This window comes from Macaca fascicularis, chromosome 5 (assembly GCF_037993035.2).
Source record: "Macaca fascicularis isolate 582-1 chromosome 5, T2T-MFA8v1.1".
Lineage (NCBI taxonomy): Eukaryota > Metazoa > Chordata > Mammalia > Primates > Cercopithecidae > Macaca > Macaca fascicularis.
In genome coordinates, this window is record NC_088379.1 from 189742465 (window position 1) to 189763684 (window position 21220).

Consider the following 21220-nt stretch of genomic DNA (forward strand, 5'->3'; position numbering starts at 1 on the left):
CATAGAATGAAGAAGAAAGAGAATTGAGGGGAAATCTCTCCACGGAGGCAAGGGAAGACACGAGAGGAGTGTGAGGCTGTAGAGCAGATTAAGACCACCTCAAGGTGCTGTGACTCTTGCTCCTTCATCCTTGACTCAAGGAAGCAAAATCCTGCTGGCAAAGCAGGCATTCCTGGCAGGCTTGTGGGGTGGGGGGTTGTTTTGCCTGAGGACCCTTCCAGGGGCCCCCAGAGAAGACCAGATGGGCAGCCGCCTGGTCCACCCATGGGCAAGGCTGTTCCTGGGAAGAGCGTTGGATTGGGCAGGTTATAGGTCACGATCCCCTGCAAGGGGTGAAGGCTGATTGCTGAGATCTTCAGGACTGTGGAACTGGGAGATAAGTTCACAGGTGCTGTGAGTGACAGGGTTTCCAAGCATGGGGCAGCTACCAAGCTCCATAGAGCCCCTGGGTGGCACAATGGTCGGGACCTTGTCCCTATGCTGAGGTAGGGGCAGATTGTTAACCTCTCTGAACATTAGCTCTGTCACTGTTGAGAGTATGAGACTCTATCATCACCACTGTAAAGTGCTTAGTAAAAGCAGCACAGAGTAAGTGCACAGAAGATATTGGCTGCTAATATATTTTATAAGTTCGGTATCTCTTGGAACCAAAATTTCAGCTCAAGTGGTTTGCTTGATCTTTGTTCACCTGTCATTTGTGTAGCTCAAAAGTGAACATGTCATTGGGTTCATGTACCACCTTTCCACGTGAAATATGGAACAGCTCAAGTTTTCTGGAGGCAGCCAGGCTCTCTGGGTCCACCTCATCACATGGGTGCCTTTGGCTCAGTCACCAACCCCTGGTCCAAGCAGCTATGGTTGGAGGGGCAGCTTTGTCTCCTGCCACACATGTGACATTGGCCATGACAGCTTATGGAGCAGATCTGGACCCCTTCCCTCGGAAACTTGGTGGAGGAAGAAGCTACGGATATGGTAGCATCACAAGACAGTTGGGGGAACTGAAAATATTCACAAGGTTAAAAGACACTATCCTTGTCCATGAGAGGCTTACAGACTAGCTGGGAAAACACAATGAACAAACCACTCAGAAAATACTTTTCCTTCTGTCCTTCCTTCAAAAAACATTTATTCAGTGCCTGCCGAGTGCCAATTTCTGTCCTGTATTCTAGGATACAAATAAAATCAAGACATTAACCCTCCCCTTGAAGAACTTACATTCTTGCAGAGGAGACAGACTAGAAAGCAAAACAATGGCAGTATAAAATGCTAGTTGCAGGCCGGGCGCAGTGGCTCATGCCTGTAATCCCAGCACTTTGGGAAGCCAAGATGAGTGAATTGCTTGAACCCAGGAGTTTGAGACCAGACTGGACAACTTGGCAAAATGCCGTCTCTAGAAAAAATACAACAATTAGCCAGGCATGGTGGCACGTGACTGTAGTCCCAGCTACTCAGGAGGCTGAGTGGGAGGACTGCTTGAACCTGGAAGGTCAAGGCTACAGTGAGCCATGATTGCACCACTGTGCTCCAGCCTGGGTGACAGAGTGAGATCCTGTCTCAGAAAATAAACAAATAAAATGCTGGTTACCATTGTGGAGCAGGCTCACAGGACAGAGTAAGCACCCAGCCTGGGGCGAAGATTCCAGGCTCTGAGGCAGAGGAGAAGCTAGATCTCAAAGGAGAAGGAATATTTGGTCAGAAAAGTGACAGAGCAGGAGGAGAGATTCTTCCAAAAAGCCAGAACAGGAACTGCATGCAGAATAAAATCAAAGCCTCAACACAGACAGGTGGTGTGCCCTTTCAAGCCCTTTTGGAAAAAGTCACGAACAAGATGCAGAGGGCCGGAGTGGCGACGGAGAGCCTCCCGGAGGAGACGAAGCTGAAGCCAGCCTGAACTGCTGGGGAGAGGCGGGACTGGCACGGTGCACGAGGAGCTGTTCACCACTGTGTGAGGAAGCCAGAGCTGTGGGCGCACCTGCTAGGATGGCTACCACCAAACGTGTACGCTAACAACTGTTGGTGGGGATGTGGGAAAATGGGAGTCTCAGGCGTTGTTGGTAGGAATGTGAAATGTGCTTCCTCCAGGAGTCAAACATCGAGTCGCCATATGGCCCAGCCACTCCCCTCCGAGACATACACTCAAGGAAACTCAGAGCACATGTCCACAAAAGAACCTGTACCCAAATGTTGGCAGCAGCATTATTCACAAGAGCCAAAACGTAGACGCAGCCCAAATGTCCATGGTGAGGCAAGATGTGGTCTATCCAGACAGTGAACTGTTATTCGGACATGAAAACGCATGAGGTACTGACTCACATGGAACACGGATGGGCCTTGAAACACGATGCCGAGTGAAAAAGCCCGTCACTAATGCCATGTGTTGAACGAACCATTCCCTTTGTGTGAAATGTCCAGAAGGGGCAAATGCATAGAAACAGAAAGCAGATTAGTGAAGGGGATGGGGAGGAGAGGGAATGGAGGGTGGCTGTCTCAGTGGATATTGGTTTCCTTTTAGGATGGAGAGAATGTGCTGGAATTGGGTCCTGTGATGGTTGTGCAATGTTGTGAGGATTAAAAACCACTGAACTGTATCTTTCATTGGCCCATGTTATGGCATGTGAATTATATCTAAAAAATAAACAGCCACCAAAGGGCCTTGAATGACACCACTGAACGGGGTGCAGTGTGACCGTGCGAGTTGACGCCTGGTGTGTATGGGGTGGGGAACACATACCCATGCGTGTTGGCGCCTGGTGCGTATGGGATGGGGGGACATGTGCCCATGCGTGTTGGCACCTGGTGTGTATGGGGTAGGGGGATGCGTGGCCATGCATGTTGGCGCCTGGTGCGTATGGGGTGGGGGACGTGCGGCCATGTGTGTTGGCGCCTGGTGCGTATGGGGTGGGGGGACATGTGCCCATGCGTGTTGGCACCTGGTGCGTATGGGGTAGGGGACATGTGACCATGCGTGTTGGCGCCTGGTGCGTATGGGGTGGGGGGACGCGTGGCCATGCATATTGGCGTCTGGTGCGTATGGGGTGGGGGATGCATGCAGTAGACCCTGGGAGAGGATTGTTGTGCAGATGCAGGTTCTGGGGACACGTTGACCCACAGGGACCTCTGCACTGAGACACTCTGATGTTCTGTAAAGCGGATGAAGCAAAATCAAAGAAAAGCATATTGATACAAAACAGCTTCATGTTTCTGCACTTGAACAGTGATACAACCTGAATCTTCTGTGCCAGTTTCGAGGCAAAAAAAAGCCCAGTGCCCCTCTCCATCCTTTCATCAGTGCGTCTAGTAAGCACAGCCCTTATCTGAGACTGCTTAGGGATGCACAGCACAAGTTCTGCTGTGTGCGCTGAGACACACACACACCTGTCCTGTGTCACCGGGGAGGAGGGGAGGAGTGACGTGGGCACCGCATCATAAACCACAGGCCCAGGGTTGGAGGTGTTTCCTGGTGTTGGCAGGAGAAGTCTGAGCCCACCCCTGTTCAATGTGTGGCACGTCCCCTGGAGAAGCCACCAGATGTGGTGCCTTCACAGAGTTCCCTCCATGTGGGCTCCATACAGGTTCCCCACACCCACACAGGGCAGGCACTCCAAAACTATTGAGTTGAATAAATTTACCAAGTTAGCAAACACTTGTTAGTTTTGAGCTGCCCCAGAATCTTTCCCTTTGGGGAACTGCCCAGTGGAGCCTCTAAACATGGCTCACTTCCCGCAGGCAGGGCTGGCCCCTTGACCTGGGTTGTCTGGGTGCTGGGGGAGAGAGCATCCTGCCTTCTGAGATCACAGGCATCAGGGAGCATGTGAGGCTGGATTTCTGCATCCTAAGCACGTCCATCTGTGGGAGGCTGGATCAGGCGAGGGCAGAGCTGGAGTGGACCGAGGACGTCCCTTGGCCCTGGAAGGGGCGCCTCCTTTGTTTTACTTAAGCTCCTTAGAGTTGGTTTCTGTTGCTTGCAACTGGGTAAGGTCTTGACTAACATGGGGAGAAATAATGATTATCTTCATTTTACAGATGCAAAAACTGAAGATTCAAGCCTTGGGCAAGTCACCTAAATGACTTCTACATAGAAGGGAGACAATAGTAAGACCTAGGGCTCCCTACAGAATCAGGCTGGCAGGAGAATTCAGTAAAATAATCCTTGAGAGCCTCGTCATGGGGCCTGATACAAGCTAAGTGCTGAGTGAGAGTTACCTATTGATATTAACACCCAGCACCTAAGAAACCCTCACCAGGTCACACAGCAAGTAAGTGGCGAAGCCAGGATTTGAACCCAGGCTGTCCGGCTTCAAGCCTGGCTGCTTCTGTTGAGTGAGAGGATACAGTGTGAGAAGAGGAAGAATGGAAAACAACCTTGGGAGGGCCGGTTAGGATCAGAGCTGGAGGGCTTTGAATGCCATCGAAAGAGATTTAGATTTTACCCTGCGTATAATCAAAAGCCTTCAAAGTAAATTCAGAAGATTATTCTGGCAGGGGCGTGAATATCTAGAGTTGAAACCAGGGACACCCAGCCTCTTAGAAAGCCTTTCAACAGTCTGGTGACATGGAGATGAAGAACTGAAACAAGGAAGGGGTACCAGAAATCAAGACAGGGACTGTGATTCCAGACAAGTTGCCCCTGAGGTGGGAGGGCTTGATGATCATGTTTTGGATGTAATCCCCTAAACTGGAGACAACGACTCAACTTCAGTATCACACAGTAGAAATCGCTGTGCTACAAACAGATCTTCAATGCACAGTTTGAAAATAGCTCAGTAACTTCCAGAAAGACAGTGGCTCCGGGCACCACCCTCAAGGCACCCCACGATACTTGCCTTTTCAAACCTGCAGGGCAGAATGCTGATGCCATTCACTGGAAGGAGGAGCGGGTTTGGGGGTTCGGATAATAAATTCCTGTTGGGACTCGTGCGTGACAATGGGAGGAGGAAGCTGAAATACAGGCTGGAGAAGTCAGAGTTGGGCAGTTGGGCGTTGTCAGCATGGAGGGATGGTTGAGGTTGGGACTCGAGAGAGAAGGCCCAGGAAAGCTCCCGGGAGGAATGCCTGCAGCGTGAACCCACCCATCAGCAGACCTCAGCCCAGGGAAGACCTAAGACATCCCACACGTGTGAAAAGACAGAACAGACTCACAGCCATCAGGACTTCTTGGTCCGGTATTTGTATTCATTCGCTAGAGCGGCCTTAGCAAGAAAACACAGGCGGGGTGGCTCACACGACAGAAAGTGACTTCTCAGAGTCCTGGAGGCTCCAAGGCTCAGGCCAGGGTGTCAGTGGGGCTGGCTTCCCCGGAGGTCCCTCCTTGGCTTGCCGGGAATCGCCATCTCCCCTGTGTCCTCACAGGGCCTTTCCTCTATGTGCGCACATTTCTGTTGTCTCTGTGCGTCTATGTTTCCTCTTAGAAGAACACCAGTCACACTGGATTAGGGCCCGCCCTGATGACCTCATCTTTACCATCACCTCTTAAAAGGCCTGTCTCCAAATGCAATCCCAGTCTGGGGTATTGGGGTTTAGAGCTTCAACACAGGAATTTCGGGGGACACGATTCGGCCCTTAACAATATCCAAGGTTGATGAGCTCCTCCTCCTCTACCGCAGGAGTGGCTACATCCTGGGAGTGCAGGCAGGCGCTTAGGGACACCGCCGCACCTCTCAAAGCCGGGACTGGTCCCCAGGGTGCTCTGCATCCTGCCCGGGAAGCCAGGAAGACACCTGTGTGCCCAGAAATAGTGCCACCCTCACCCATGGGTTCCTTTCTCCCAGCTCTTGTTGCCAGATACAGAGGCGGCTTGTGTCAGCAGACCGGTGAGCACATGGAAGAGTCCTTCTTCGTGTGACCCTCCGACCAGCAGGCGAGGAAGAATTCCTGCCTGGGAAAGGGCCTTGAGTGGGAAAGGCCAACCCCGGGCATGGATTTGGAACATGCCCTCTGACTTCCTCTTTGAATGTACTCAGAAGTCTTCCCGCAGATGCTGAAATGCACAGGTGGGCAGGGCACATGTGAGTGTGGAGGGAGGAGGGCACGGAGAAGGGCAGTCGGGCAGGTTCACCGGTCCCAGACCTCTGAGTGTGGAGGGAGGAGGGCACGGAGAAGGGCAAGTTCACTGGTCCCAGACCCCCTGAGGAATTCTGGGGAGCTCAGCCTTGGCCCTGGGCACACGTTGAGCCCTCCTGCCCTCTGAGCTTGAAGAACACACACTTCCTGGCGGGAAGAAGAGGCCTTATCCTTTGTATCCTGATTCTTTTTCCAACTTTAGGGAGGGGTTCCCCTGGAATAACTGGTAGATAACTGGGGAAGAATATCCCAGAGTCTAAATCTTTTTAATTACATATGTTTTTTCTTGTATGGAGGTGCCCAACTGAAGACATGCATTCCTTTGCGTATACAGAATTTGAACATCATCTACAGCTTACCTACCCAAGCTATTTTTTAGTTGTCTTTATCTTAAAAAAAAAAAAATTTCCATCACTGAAAGCAGTGCTGTGTCTGGAGCAAGCAAGGGCTTTGTATTTGCAAGAGCCGGGCAGCAGCCCTACCCCATGGGAGGCTGGGTGGTCACGCCTCAGTGCCAGCCACTGCTCTCAGTTCTGGTCTTTACGCTGCAGGTCACGATAATATCTACTACACCGGGTTGTTTTGAACATTAAATGACCTGACACAGACTATGGACTCGATCCTTCTGAAAATGTTACCATCACACAGATGAGGCAGCCTGGTGGAACAGAGCTCCAGATGGAGAGTTTGAAATCTGGGCTTTGATAACGACTTGGCCATAACCTGTCTGGCGACCTTGAGCAAGTCTCTTTCTGAAGTTCACTTTTCTCATCTATAAAACGGGCACCACGTCTCAGCTTTAACATATATCAAAATCACCATGGCTACACCCTGGGTCCCACCTCCAGAAATTCTAATTTGGTGGTTGTGAGATGAGGCCCAAGAATCTGCGTTTTAAACAAGCATCTTAGGTGACTGGTATGCAAGTGGGCTGGTGAGCCTGCCAAGTGGGGTACAGGTCTGGATCTTCATTCACTCATTCAAGAAGTGTTGGAGGCTGGGCGCGGTGGCTCACGCCTGTAGTCCCAGCACTTTGGGAGGCCAAGGCAGGCGGATCACGAGGTCAGGAGATCGAGACCATCCTGGCTAACATGGTGAAACCCCGTCTCTACTAAAAATACAAAAATTAGCCCAGCATGGTGGCGGGTGCCTGTAGTCCCAGCTACTTGGGAGGCTGAGGCAGGAGAACGGCGTGAACCCGGGAGGCGGAGCTTGCAGTGAGCCCAGATCATGCCACTTCATTCTAGCCCGGGCCACAGAGTGAGACTCTGTCTCAAAAAAAAAAAAGAAGTGTCTGAGCGCTGTGTGTTAGTCTGGTTGTTACTATAAAACAGCAGTCCCTGGCCAGGCGCAGGGGCCCACGCATGTCACCCCAGCACTTTGGGAGGCCGAGGCAGGTGGATCACCTGAGGTCAGGAGTTCAAGACCAGCTCGACCAACATGGCAAAACCCTGTCTCTATTAAATACAAAAACTTAGCTGGGCATGGTGGTGCATGCCTGTAATCCCAGCTGCTCAGGAGCTGAGGCAAGAGAATCGCTTGAACCTGGGAAGTGGAGGTTGCAGTGAGCTGAGATTGTGCCATTGCACTCCAGCCTGGGCAACAAGAGCAAAAACTCCGTCTCAAAAAAAAAAAAAAAAGCAGTAGTCCCCAACCGCTTTGGCACCAAGGACCGGTTTCACAGAAGGTGAGTTTGCCACAGGCCATGGAAGCAGGAGGTGGTTTCAGGATGATTCATTTATTGTGCATTTTATTTCCATTATTATTACATTGTAATATATAATTAAATAATTATACAACTCATGATAGTATAGAATCAGTGGGAGCCCTGAGCTTGCAACTAGATGGTCCCATCTGGGGGTGTTGGGAGACAGTGACAGATCGTCAGGCACTAGATTCTCTTAAGGAGCACACCCTAGATCCCTCGCATGCGCCATCCACAGAAGGGGTCACCCTTCTTGGAGAATCTAACGCTGCCCCTGATCTGACAGAAGGCAGAGCTCAGGCAGTATGTGAGTGATGGGCAGCGGCTGTGACTACAGAGGAGGCTTCACTCACTCGCTTGCCTGCTGCTCACCTCCTGCTCTGTGGCCTGGTTCCTAACCTCCTGGTTCCGGGAGTTGGAGACCCCTGCCACAAAGGAACACCTGCGGCTAGGCAAGTTGTAAAGAAAAAAGTTTGAATTGGCTCACGATCCTACAGGCCATACAGGAAGCCTGGCGCCGACATCTGTGCCACCTGAGGGCCTCAGGAAGCTTACAAGCAATTGAGGTAGAAGGGGAAGGGGGAGCAGGTGCATCCCATGGTGAAAGCAGAGTGAGAGAGAAGCTGCAGGTGCCACACTCTTTAAACAACCAGATCTCACAAGAATTCACTCGCTCTTGCCAGGACAGCACCAAGCCATTCAAGAGAGATCTGCCCCCCATCAGCCAAACACCTCCCACTAGGTCCCACCTCCAACACTGGGGATCACGTCAACGTGAGACTTGGAGGGATACACATCCCAATGGAACAAGCAGCTACTATGTGTGCGAGGATCTGGAGAAGCAAGTAGGGCCTTGCTCCCCTGGAGCTGACACTGCCGTGGGAGACAGCCGTAAACATGCAGACAGACAGACACGTAGCACAGTAGTAGTGATAGCTACGTGTGCGGAGTGAAATGGAGCAGAGGACGGAGAGGGACTGGAACAAGCAGCGGAGCTTTCAGAGAGAATCCATCCTGCCCATCACTCACGTCCTACAGCATCCAACACATCACTGAGCAAGTTTATTAGGCCCCTGTGCTGCCCAACTTGCTTCCAGAGGCCTTGAAGGACACCAAAGAAGACTCATGGGATGCAGCTGGAGGCCAACCCTCAGAACATTCACCCGTTAGTTGGCAAGCCGTGAGCACATAGTTCCAGAAAGTGTATAATTACATGCCCGGCGGCGTTGGTGTGAGGCTGATCCCAGGTGTGGCGGAAGGTTGCCAGAGGTGGCGACCATCTCGGCTGGAGGTGGGAAGGGAAGCTTCTGAGAAGAGGTGGCTCCTAGACATTGCTCTCAAGGTGCGTTAATGTGAGGTGGAAACAGGCCCAGGTGCAGAGCAGCAGGCTTTCCCAAGACTTCATGGCTGTTTATGAGGGTGGCAGAGACGTTTGGACCTAGAGAGGTTGGATACCCACAGTTAGCCATAGAAGCAGCAGAACGTTGGGGGAAACAGAGACAAGGGCTCTCACCCCGCCTGTGCTGCATGCTAATTTTAGAGCCTCAGGCACGTCATTTAATGTCTCTGTGCTTTAATGCCTTCACCCATAAAGGAGGGATAATAATTTATGTCAGCCTCTCCCCAGGGATGGTTTAAGAGGAGAAAGGAGAGAATAGCTGGGAGCATGACCGGGATAATAAAGAGTAACAGGAATACGCCTATTATTAGGTATTTGTGTTATGATTTTGCAGCTCACAATTGGCAAGCTCCCTGAATAACTGCACCATGAAGAATCTCGAAGCTGTGAACTCTCTGTGGGCACTTTACCTTCAAACCCATCAGATTCCATAGATACGAAAACCCTGTTTTCCAGGTTTTATTTGATTTTCATATTCTTTAACTGCTTAAACCCTGGTAGCTCCTTCCCAGCGGCTCCTGAACACTGCCTGGGGTTGTTTGGGCACAATGCTGAATAAGGCCCCGAGATACCTGCCCTGGTGTGAGCTACACAGAAACGGGAACAGCCGCACACTCTAAAGTCTTTCCCGTGTTTTGAGCATGAAAGCAAATTGTCACTGCGTGTTGTAAATAACCCAGGGCTCTGTGTCTCCAGCCAGGGTGCTGGGGCGGGGGTGAGCGGAGGCGGGTCCCAGGGCTCTGTGTCTCCAGCCAGGGTGCTGGGGCAGGGGTGAGCGGAGGCAGGTTGCGGGGAGGGGCTTCCTTGAGTGTCACTTTAGTTCATGGAAAATAATTTGAAAGATTACGATATTAAGTCAGATGTGTTTAATTCAGTGTCTCTGGCCTCTTTAGGCAGAAATCTGTGTCTAAAAAGTAAATTATCTTCTCTTTCCAGATGGAAATGATGATGTCGTGAGCTCACACCAGGCTGCTTGCTGGAACTTCTGTGAACGCAACAGCACGCTGCCCACAGGACTCCGGGACATCTCACTTGGCTTCACTTTTTTATCTGTGTTGCCTCCGGCCTCTGTACCTGCATGACAGTCTGCCGGGGGGTCCAACTGATGCCCACCACTACCTCCCACCTGCAGCCTGGTGGCCAGGACCCCCTCCTCTCCCATCCCCACAGCTCGGCTGAGATGATGAGCTCTTGCAAGCATGTGGTGCTGCGCCCTGGGGCAGCTGGAGGACCACGCAGAGTGAGGGATGCCTGCACTAAAAGGGCTTGGCTGCCATCACAATTGCTACTGCCCGCAGCAGGCTTTCTTCCATGGGCACAGGCGCCACCACCCACACCCCACCAGGGAGAATCTCCAGGTAGCTCCACCCCTAGGAATGAAGGCCAAGTAAGCTGCAGAGAGAAAAGCCTTACTTTCCCCAGTCTCAGTCCCTTCTTTTTCTACTCTGGGATTAAACTCTTTTCAGGATGACTAACAGTGGAAACATCTATTTGTTCAGAGGGAAACAGCCACTCCGACCCACGGGATCTGGTCTCTGCCGGCCGGTGTCAGTCAATAGAGCAACTGATGATGCATTTCACAAAGCCCAGTCCATTCTGCCTCAGATGCCATTGAGAATCCGTCCAGGCCAGGTGCAGTGGCTGGCACCTGTCATCCCAGCACATTGGGAGACCAAAGTGGGAGGATCACTGGAGCCCAGTAATTCGAGGCCCGCCTGGGCAATGTAGGAAGACCCAGTCTCTACAAAAAGAAACAGGAATCCATCCAGGAGGACAAACACGGTCAACTCCACTTCTAGGAGGTGCGTGGGGCTGTCAGATTCATAGAGACATAGATTGGTGGCTGTCAGGGCCTGGGGGAGGGGGAGGGGAAATTAGGGTTTAGCAGGTACAGAGGAAGCTCCATTCAGGAGGATGAAAACGTTTCAGAGATAGGGCGTGGTGATGGCTGTGCAGCAATGTGAATGTGCATCAGGCCACAGGACTGTACATTTAAAAATGAATAAAATGGGGACTTTTATCTTATGCACGTTTTATCACAATTTTAACAAATCAGTCCAGGTTGCACCATGCTGCATCTGGACTGTTCTTGTCACCATCTCCCTCCGGTGTGAAGTGAGATAGAGGCCAGATCTGGGGGCAGAGTCCAGCATTGGCTGCAGGCCTCCTGTGAGCAAGCTTAGACCAAAAGGCACACAAACATTTCCCAAGAGCACAACGTTTTCCTGCTCAGGCCAAAGCCACATGTGGGGAGAAGAACAAAACGTGTCTCCTAACTGCAGGATGCAGTTCAGCGGGCACTCTCCAATGCACTCAGGGTGTGCGGGGGCCCCAGGAGAACAATGAGTATGCCTCGCATTCACGGTCCCCAAAGACCCCTCCTGGTTCAATTTCTCGAAACAAAAGAAGTCTTTCTAGGGCGTTAAGAGCTTCGCCCTCCAGTGCAGAAACTGCTGGCGACTTTGAAATGGCAGCCCTCCCGCCACAGAGAAAATCTCCAGGCTCTTCAGGTCGCGGTTACACATAGACATTGTCCACTCTCAAAATCTGCACGGATTTGCAAGATGAAACTTGCCTTCAAAGAAATGTTGTCTCCCTTCTGGCTAGACACCCTGCCCTTTTGGGTTCTTTGCTCTCTCGCCTTCAGCCTGCAGGAGCAGTTGACTGGAAAGTTTGGGGAGTCTGAGCCAGGGTCAACTCTCTCTGGAGTTGCCCGCCTTAGGAAAGGCGCAGGTGGCAGTTTTCCTGGCTGGAGGCCCCGCCCAGAAACCTGAGAAGCCCACGCTGTTGAACAGCTTAATATTCTCCACTTTAAAGACTTTGACTATAGCGAGCCTGAAGGGAGTTGAAATACAAGAAAAGGGCCAGGCGCGGTGGCTCAAGCCTGTAATCCCAGCACTTTGGGAGGCCGAGACGGGCGGATCACGAGGTCAGGAGATCGAGACCATCCTGGCTAACACGGTGAAACCCCGTCTCTACTAAAAAAAAAAAAATACAAAAAACTAGCCGGGCGAGGTGGCGGGCGCCTGTAGTCCCAGCTACTCGGGAGGCTGAGGCAGGAGAATGGCATAAACCCGAGAGGCAGAGCTTGCAGTGAGTTGAGATCCAGCCACTGCACTCCAGCCTGGGCGACAGAGGGAGACTCCGTCTCCAAAAAAAAAAAAAGAAATACAAGAAAAGAAAAAGAACAGTTTCATGTGCCGCAGTGAAATCCCACCAAGAGAATTCTCTGAGATGGTTCACGAGCCCTGAACAGACCCTGCTGGGCACGCCAGACCCCCTGTTAGATCTCAGCAGCCCCAGCAGAGCTCTGGGATTCACACAGTCACCAAGAAAAGGGGACTCCAGCAAGTCCCTGTGGGTGACCCTGAGGTGGGCATCCATAGGCACCGAGCCTCTTTTAGGAGAGGATTCTCTAAAGCAAGAAAAAGATGTTCGAACAACGATCAAATCTGGACCCAAGTCTGAGGAGTGTGTTGACTACTCTGAAAGAGATTTTCCACCTCCTCAACTTTCAGAGAAGTTAATTTGAAAGAAAACCCTAAATCCGCTGTTCTTTTTGGCTGCTCAGAATCTCAATTTGTCCATTTCAGGAACCCCCTGCCCTGTGGAGGAAAAGCCTACCTTGTATAGCACAGGATGAAAGTGCTGGAGACCACCTGCCTGGACCCCCACAGTGAGCAGTGGCCCAGGCTCCGCCTGCTCCCCAGCCCTAGCCCAGGCTGTGGACTGTAAGTGGCTGATGTGAGGTAGCAGGGGTGAGGCCGGCTCTGCGCTGAGGATGGGTGTGGCAGCTGCAGAGGTTCTGGAAGCTCTGGGGACCTCACTGTAAATAGCTGCTGGTCCCAGCAGCAGCCACAGAGGTTCTGGGCTATGGCTGCTCCTAGTGGCCTCATTCTCCAGCGATTCCACCAGGACACCCAATACCCTTTCCAATACAGCCCCTTTCCACTTGAATAAACCAGAGTCTTTTTCTATTGCTTAAATCCAAAATTCCCAAATGTGGTATGCCACTAGCACTGTGTACCACAGAATCTCTCATTTTCTTTTATTTTTAAAATTTATTATTTCAAGGGCTTTAAGGGTACCAGTTGTTTTTCGTTACATGGATGAATTGAGTAGTAGTGAAGTCTGGGCTTTTAGTGCACCCATCCCTGGAATAGTGTACATTGTACCCGTCCCTGGAATAGTGTACACTGTACCCGTCCCTGGAATAGTGTACACTGTACCCGTCCCTGGAATAGTGTACACTGTACCCGTCCCTGGAATAGTGTACACTGTACCCGTCCCTGGAATAGTGTACACTGTACCCGTCCCTGGAATAGTGTACACTGTACCCGACAGGTGATTTTTCATCCCTCCCTCCCCTGTTGCAAGTACCCAGTGTCCATCGTACCCACTCTCTATGCCTTTGCGTACCCATAGCTTAACTCCCATTTATAAGTGAGAACATGTGGTATTTGATTTTCTGTTCCCAAGTGACTCTATTTTGTTTTAGGTTAAACCCTGACTTGGCAACAAAACCTTGAACATCCTGGGATACTTTTGAAGTCATATTTAATTCTTTGAAAATACAGGCAGTGAAGTCCACAACGCCTGGAGCCCCTTCTTTATGGAGGAGAGGGAGGCAGAGGAATGGACACTACAGGCATTAGTAGTGCACAAAATATTTCCCAATGGTCTGAAAGAATCAATGGGCCCAACTAAAGGATACCTGAAGATCAAGGCGTGCTGGCAGGAGAAAGAGCCCGTCTCAGAATCCAGCCCAGGGCATGTGGGCTGCAGAGAGAGGCACAGGGCCTCTGCTTCTCCTTCTGTGTCCCTCAGCCATCCTCCTTCAGTGTTCCCTGGACAGTATGGTGCCGATCACATGATCAGAGGGTCGGGGCCCCCTGCTGGGCCCTGCAGAGACTCGTGGCAATAAGGCAGAGGGCAGACACATTGAACGTGGGTTCAGAAGCCCTGGCCTGAACCAGGGCTATTCCTCAGCTGTGAGCTGGAAACTTTGATGGCACAGCACGTGCGGTCCCTCAGGGCCAGCCTCCTTTGTAAATAAGGACAAGAGGGATTTAAATCACTGATTTAAGTCAGGGGTTCTCAAATTCTAGTGCAAGAACTGGTGCTAGACTGAAAAAGATTTCATTTTCACAGGTTGATGGAGAAAAGAGAAAACCACAATAACCAAAAAAAGGAATAATTGTGTCCTGAAGCTAATTTATTTCTATTAAAATGCTGAGTAGTTCTGTTTTGTTATAATTCACTTTGCATGTGAATTCTATCACGGTGGCAAAGTGGGTGATATGTGTTCTAATTACTCCATCTGAGTGAATAAAAAGTTAGCAACTCAATACAGTTCTTCCAAATCTTTTTTTTTTTTTTTTTTTTTGAGACGAAGTCTCGCTCTGTCACCCAGGCTGGAGTGCAGTGGCACGATCTCAGCTCACTGCAACGTCCGCTTCCTGGGTTCAAACGATTCTCCTGCCTCAGCCTCCTGAGTAGCTGGGATTACAGGAACCCACCATCATGCCCAGCTAATTTTTGTATTTTTGTAGAGACAGGATTTAACCATGTTGGCCAGGCTGGTCTTGAACTCCTGATCTCGGGTGATCCACCCGCCTTGGCCTCCCAAAGTACTGGGATTACAGGCGTGAGCTACCTCACCCGGCCCCAACTCTTCTTTGTAAAATTTTATCAGCCTGTGAGATCTAAAACTTTGGTAACTACTAGATTAACTAAAGTCTAAATTCCCTTCTACTTGTGTCAATGGATTTAGCTGAGGAGTACCTGGAGTGTAGCGAAATAGTTGAGAGTCAGATTTAATTTAACATTAAATACTAAGTTTAATACTCAGGCAATGAAACTAGGTGTTTGCAGGTTGAATTGAATGGATTGCTCTCTGCTACGCACCATGAATGGATGACAGTAAAAATGGCGGCCGGGCGCAGTGGCTCGCGCCTGTGAAACCAGCACTTTGGGAGGCCGAGGCGGGCGGATCACAAGGTCAGGAGATGGAGAGCAGCCTGACCAACATGGTGAAGCCCTGTCTCTACTAAAAATACAAAAAATTAGCCGGGCGAGGTGGCAGCGCCTGTGGTCCCAGCTACTGGGGAGGCTGAGGCAGGAGAATGGCGGGAACCTGGGAGGCGGAGCTTGCAGTGAGCCAAGATGGCGCCACTCACTCCAGCCTGGGCCACAGAGCGAGACTCCGTAAAAAACAAAACAAAACAAAAAACAACAACAACAACAAAACCCACCAAAAAACGGCATGATCTCTTTCAGCCACTGTGAACAGTGAACTGTGATGGCAGCTAGCGACCTACATTCTTTCAGAAAACCTTAAGGAGAGGACGTCGCTGTAGGCTTTTACCTGGATAGCAGTCAGCGCTCCCACTGTCAGTCACTAACTCTTGGTCCACAGGGCACGTGCCGCCTGCTTCCTTTTCAGAAATAGTTACGGGTGACTTCTTGTTGCAGGACCCTAAATGGAGAATGAATCTGTGCTTGGAGAATAGTGGGTTATTTCAAAGTCTGTGTTTGTGAGTTGCTTAAATAGGATTTGCTTCCATTCCCCGTGTGAGGTCCTATGCTATCTGTAGATAGAGAAATGACAAGAATCTGAATTGATGTTGATATTTTAAAGTTAAGTATCTTTACAATATGGAGCTTCACGAATTCTAAAAATGTCCTGCTGTTGAGTTTTCTGTTTGCCACGTGTCCTGGGTCGCAACCAAAGGGTAAGAAATCTAAACTCTTTTTTTGCCTCTAGTCTAAGCTAGGGCTTTGTTTTTGTAGAGCTGTGCCACGTCTCAATCTGTAATGGAATATAATTACATGCATTGATGTATGTATTTGAGTAACAGCCATCTCCTCTGGGTACAAAGCACTAAGAGATCCGAGATCAGGCCTGTATTTGTTGCCTTTGTATGTCCAGCACACCGCAGGAGTGCAGCCAGTGTATGCTGGCCAGGATGGAGTGCCGGGATGGAGTGCCAGGATGAGTGCCAGGGCGCTCATCTCTGCTTCAGGGCACATCCTCAAAACGTACTTGTTTGTTCACAAGAACCAATTTTCTGCTGCTCTCTGCCTTTGAATCTAATGGCTTCAAATTTACACTGAAGTTGAATCACAGTGTTGATACTACTAGTTCTAAGATGAATGAGTTCTGGCAGTCTAATGTACAGTATGGTGACTAGAGGTAATGATACTGCATTGTGTACCTGAAATTTGCTAAGAGAGTAGATTTTAAATATTCTCACTCTAAAAGAAACAAAGAAAAGAAGGAAAGAGGAAAAGAAAGGAAGGGAAGGAAGGAAAAGAAGGAAGGAAGGAGGAAGGAATAAAGGAAGGAAGGAAGGAAAAAAGAAAGGAAGGAAGGAAAAACAGGAAGGAAGGAAGGAAAAACAGGAAGGAAGGGAAGGAAGGAAGGGAAGGAAGGAAAAGAAGAAAGGAAGGAAAGAAGGAAGGAAGGAAGGAGGAATTCATTTGCTATATTGGCCTTGTTAACAGTTGTGGTGGGACATTAATATAATAGTATTTTTTAAAAGCTTACGAATTATTTCAGAAATGATGTAATAGAATTCCAAATACCAGTTGGCTTTGGGGAAGAATGACGGAAACACAGCGGCACAAAAGGGTACCTGTAATATTTCTTTTCTCAAACATCTGAATCGAATATGTCAGAATGAGCAATTTTAACTCAGTTGCTTATCATGAGTCCTGTTCTCCATATTACTCCATAATTTTCTGCATTTTTGAGATACTCGATAGTAAAAGGAAAGAATGACCCCTCTCCCCACCAAAAACAGGAGCTGATATTAACAGTGTGGAAACTGAATATTAGAGGAAATCAACTGACAATCTATTCAAGCTTTTTCTGCATCCCTCTACTAGGCTGTCAAACTCTTAGTTCTACAACTGGCCTAAATCAGTTACAGCAAAAGAAGACGAAATGTATGGGTTGGGTTTTCTTTCTCTTCGTCAATGACAAAATTTGCCAGAAGCAAAGGCTGCCTGGACTCACCCAAGCTGGCCTCTTTCAGAACCACGGGCTGGAGGAGGTGCCCCCCTCCTAAGCAAGGAGTGGCCACACTCCTGGGCAGGGCAGGCCCTGGGAACAGGGGAAAGGTTATTCCAGGTCGGTGAGGAGGCAGCTGAGAAACAAGTCCTGGCACTGGCTTGGCCTGGCAGGGGCAGGGTATGTGCAGGCTGAGGGAGATGATCCCTAGAGCAAAGCCACTTGGGACTCTGGGTCACGAGGACCCCTCAACTGAGCTGACTCCATAACTGGGAACCTGGCCTTCCCTTCCAGGGCTGCTGCAAATCCCATTCCAGAGTCCAGGGCTGTGAAGTGGCTTCAGACCACAGGCGTCAAGGCTGCCTTCTACTTAACTACCTGCATTGCTTCTCTACATCAGTGACTCAAGGCAGGGTGGAGCCTCCTGGATTCAAGACCCTTCAAGGCACTAGATGTCACCGCCGTGGAGGGACATCCTTTATGGGACTCTGGAAATTCCCCTTGTCCCTGTGAGCACCATTCAAAGCTGGTGCTCCCATCTTGTCTTTCACTGACAGTGGGGTTCTGCCTATAAGGTAAAAAGTTCAGGGGTTCAATTGGGTTTATTTTGAGGGAGAGGCAAACTGAGCTCCGCATTCCTGCAGCCCCCCTTTTTATGACCCCTTCTCTAAATAGGGGGCATTTTCCAATGTTCTGCCCTTTACAGTGGTGTTGTCACATAGAAAGCTCATATACTTGGGACATTGTTGGCACCCCTGGGTCTCTGGAGACCCTGCAGGTGCTGCCCTCATCTTGCTGAGTATTTCCTCCCATGCCTCCTACAAGTTCAAAGCCTCATTCATCGTGGGTCCTCCATGGTCCTTCAGAGTCCCGCATCTCTGTTTTGGGTACTGCGATCCCTCCGTGGCCAGGCTGAATGTTGTCTGCCCCTCACTGCCTGAAAGCCAGTCATGACCAGGCCATGCAGCCTCCTGCAGCACCTCTCCAGTCGTCCTCACCTTTCACACTGTCCCTTGGGTCAGGCCTCCCTGGGTGATGACCCAAATGGTCACTAGCAGGTTCCAAAGGGTCTCTCAACCTCCAGCCTCGTTCTTGAATCTGCTGGGTACAGACTGGGCCTCATGAGTCTCCTGGGAACTGGCTAAGGTACAAAGGGCTGGGTCTTGCCATACACCTGCTGACACCAAATCTTGGAGGTGAGACTGGAAAATCTGACTTCGAATGTAAATCCCGATGCTCCACACAGTCTGAATTCATTGTGCTAATCCGTCACCAAGGGACATGGTGAGAACATGGATTTGGAGCCACACTCCTCAGGTTCAGATCCCAGGGTGATCACTCACTGGTTGCATGACCTTTAACAGGTTATTTAACCTCCCAGTGCCTCCACTTCCTCATCTTTCAACTGGGAGTCAACAGGACGATCAAATGCTGCCATATGTGTGAAGTCTGTGGCATGCAGCATGTAGTCCAGCATCAGTGCTATTGCAGGTCGAGATGTTCCCGCCCAGCACATCAGCCATGGAGGGACTTTTCATCCCATAATGCCACTTTCATCAAGTCATGTTCTTTACTCAAAACCGTCCAATGCCTACCTCCAAAGACTAGAGTGCAGGAAATGGAAAAAATAACTTTACAGTGGAGAACCAATCCTCTGGCCAGGTGATGAAGATAATGCAGAAGCTAGAAGGCAAACCGATGTACGGTGTGAGGAGCGGGGTACTGATGTGCAGTGTGAGGAGTGGGGTACTGGACCTCAATGCTTTCTTCAAAAACTCAGAACCCCTGTGAGAGTTGAATGGAAAAATATGAGAAAAATATCAAATCAACCCAAATTAAGGATTGTACTACAAAATCCCTGATCAGGACTCCTCAAATTGTCTGGGTCATCAAAATCAAGGGAAGTCTGACAAGCTGTCACATCAAGGGGAGTCGAGGGAGGCGTGACAACTAAATGCAGTGTGGGGTCCTGGAACAGAAAAGGGGTGTTAGGTACAAATTTCATGAGATCTGAATCCAGCATGGACTTTTATTAATGATAATGTATCAATACTGGTTCATTAATTGTAACAAATGTACCACCCTAATATGAGATATTCATAATAATAAGGGAAACTGATTGTGGAGTGTACTGGGATAGCTTTGCGACTTTGGATGGGTGCAAGTTGGGTATTCTGGATGGAATCCTGCAAAAGGACAGTAGGGAAAACTAATGAAATCTTAATAACGTGAGGACTTTAGTTAAGAATATATCAATATTGGCTCATTAGTTGTACAAATGTACCACAGTAATGTAAGATCTTAACCCTAGGGGAAACTGGCTGAGGGGTATATGGGACCTCTCTGTATTATCTTTGCAACTTTTTGGTAATTCTGAATTTATTCCAAAATTAGAAAGTTCATTAAAAAAAAAAAAAAAGTCAGGACTCCCATGGTCTGTAGCCACCACAACCTCCCTCCGCTCTCCTTAGGAACCCACTCTTCTGCCTAGGTTGCTCCTCCAGGGCCTCAGCACCAGCCCCCAGCAAGTGTTTTGCTCTGGTCCCCACCTCGCTGAGCTCAGCCTCACTCCCACTCTTCAAAATGCAAGATCCCACCAGACCATGTGATATGGTTTGGCTGTGTCCTCACCAAAATCTAATTGTGGATTCACACGTGTTGTGCGAGGCACCCAGTGGGAGGTAATTGAATCATAGGGACTGGTCTTTCCTGTGCTGTTCTCATGATAGTGAATAACTCTCACAGGATATGATGATTTTTAAAAGGAGAGTTTCCCTGCACAAGTTCTCTTCTCTTGTCTGCCACCATGTGAGACGTGCCTTTCACCTTCCACCATGATTGTGAGGCCTCCCAGGCCACATGGAACTGTATGTCCAATAAACCTCTTTCTTTTGTAAATTTCCCAGCTTCAGGTATGTCTTTATCAGCAGTTTAAAAACAGACTAATACACCTTGGGAGCCCCAGGCAAGCATTTCTTCTTCCAGAATTCCTGCCCTGAGCCCTCAGACTCCAACAGCTCCTTCCTCTGAGTTCTGATTCAGCCTCCCTCTTTCCCTCCTTCTGCATCTGCGTTTTCCCAATTATTGTTGTCAAATCCATCTCTCCCCCCACAACCTGCAAGCTCCTCAAAGACAGGATTGTCACATTCCTTTGTGTTCCCATGACACTAACCATGTTTCTCTACCCCTCCAGGTCACCTTCCTCCATGTAAGAGAGGCTGTGCAAATGGTTTCTGGTTTGTTTTTTTTTTTTAAGTTTTATTATGGTAAACAATACTTAACACAAATTTTACCATTTTAACCATTATTAAATGAGCAGTTTGGTGGTGTTAAGTATGTTCACATTGTTGTGCTACCATCACCACCACCCATCTCCAGAGCTTTCTCATCTTCTCAACTGAAACTCTGTCCCATTCACTCCCCATTCCTCCCTCCCTCCCTCCCTCCCTCCCTCCCTCCAGCCCCTGGCAACCACCTTTCTGTTTTTGGTATTTATGAATTCAGCTCTTCTAGGAACCTCATATGAGTGGAATCCCACAGTGTTTGTCCTTTGTAGCTGGCTGATTTCACTCAGCATGATGTCCTCAAGGCTCATCCACACTGTAGCATGTGTGAGAATACTCTTCCTTTTTAAAGCTGGATAGGATTTCATTGTCTGTATCTGCCATCAAATGTTTGGTTTTTTATTTCCAAGAAGGATCATAATTAGCACAGGAAGGGTCCAAGGAGACATGAGTGGAAGGTGTCAGGCTGAGCTCCTGGTGTTGTCAACCCCTCCCTGCTCCGTGGCTGCGAGGTCCATGGCAATGCATGAAAGGTAAGCCTTCGGCCCTCTCTCCAGCTCAGTGCAGGGCTGAGCACCTGGGCATCTTTATGCTGTATTCTTAGACATCTATTGCAGACATAAATGACACCAACAAACAATCAGATCCAATCCCACCGGGCTGGGCCTGAAAAGAGACCAATATATAAAGATGACTGTGGAATTCATTTCCTATCTGCTCTCAGACTTATCCTCTGAGTATGAGTCTGCTCTTTGCCC

General features: G+C 49.5%; 2 long non-coding RNA genes across 2 annotated transcripts in view; both read right to left on the bottom strand.

The window, feature by feature from the left end:
• Positions 1-7262: 7262 nt before the first annotated feature.
• LOC141410365 (uncharacterized) lies at positions 7263-14543 on the bottom strand. The gene is made up of 2 exons (XR_012435277.1): positions 13879-14543; positions 7263-9203 (listed from the first exon to the last, which is right to left on the bottom strand). It is a non-coding gene; the product is annotated as an uncharacterized lncRNA (long non-coding RNA).
• A 2247-nt stretch (positions 14544-16790) lies between these two features.
• LOC123573674 (uncharacterized) overlaps positions 16791-21220 on the bottom strand; it is a 36458-nt gene continuing 32028 nt past the window's right edge. The window contains exon 2 of the long non-coding RNA XR_012435276.1: positions 16791-21128. This is a non-coding gene — a long non-coding RNA (uncharacterized lncRNA). The remainder of the gene's footprint in view (positions 21129-21220) is intronic.